This window comes from Olea europaea, unplaced genomic scaffold (genome assembly GCF_002742605.1).
Source record: "Olea europaea var. sylvestris unplaced genomic scaffold, O_europaea_v1 scaffold806, whole genome shotgun sequence".
NCBI lineage: Eukaryota > Viridiplantae > Streptophyta > Magnoliopsida > Lamiales > Oleaceae > Olea > Olea europaea.
The window spans coordinates 86,704-87,782 of NW_019266496.1; the positions used below are offsets into that span (position 1 = coordinate 86,704).

A 1,079-nucleotide genomic window follows, 5' to 3' on the forward strand; every position below is an offset into this window, starting at 1 on the left:
TTATACAGCGGTGACTTACGCCCCACGTGGTCGCATTCGATCCGTCCCGATAGCGGCCGCAAAACAGCGTGGACAGCACGCTGCAGCAGGACGGAACAAATTGTTTTGGGCAGAATGCAGGCTGCCTAAAATTGTGCAGTTTTCCAGGGCGTTAATGAGATTTTTCTAAGTCACAACCCAACCATTTTGGGAGGAAAAATACATAAACCTGCAGTGGGATATTTTGGGAAGCAAGTAGGCAACTTGCACAACTTGTCCACTTGTGCCATTTGCAAGATATTATCAGAGTGGCGCAGCGGAAGCATGGTGGGCCCATAACCCACAGGTCCCAGGATCGAATCCTGGCTCTGATACCACTTGTCATGGACCTAGTTTTGTTACACCCGAACAACTAGAATCGTGCGGCCTTAACGCTTGATAATTTCCGTACCTCACGAGAAAACGTTAAGTCAGTCTTTCTACGCTCACAAATAATTTAACCAACGAGGCTAAATTATACCCACGTTGATAAGAGAATTTTGAAGTAAGAGATATATGAAAAATAAGTAAGGTTGGGAAACTTTCTTTGTATAAATGAAAGGGAAAATTTTACAATCTCTCTAATGAATAAACTCACTCAACTCTACATGATTTGCAAATGAGACTTCCATCTCTATTTATAAGCAAAACTTAAACCTCCTTAAGATCAAGTTGCATTACTTTACAACCTATGCTTAGTTGGTCACAACTCGTGCTAGTTGTTTACAACTCATGCTTAGTTGTCGTCAAGTGGATAAGCTTACAACTTTCCTTGCAAGTTGTCGCCAACTCGATCTTAGCTTGCATAGTTGATATTATTCTTGCCAACTCGTGCTTAGCTTGCACCTTTGATAATATCTTTGCCAACTCGCGCTTGATGATATGTCCCAAGAAATGCACCTCTTCTTTGGCAAATGAACATTTCTCCTTCTTGATGTATAATTCATTTTCCCACAACACTTGGAAGATTATTTTCAAGTGCTCAACATGTTCCTCCAACGTGTTGCTATAGATGACAATATCATCAAGATAAACCACCACGAACTTATCCAAGTATGGAT

The 1,079-nt window shown here is 41.1% G+C and overlaps 1 non-coding gene across 1 annotated transcript; it reads left to right on the top strand.

The window, feature by feature from the left end:
* The first annotated feature begins 281 nt into the window (after positions 1-281).
* Positions 282-353, top strand: TRNAM-CAU. The gene has a single exon. It is a non-coding gene; the product is annotated as a tRNA-Met (tRNA).
* The last annotated feature ends 726 nt before the right edge of the window (positions 354-1,079 follow it).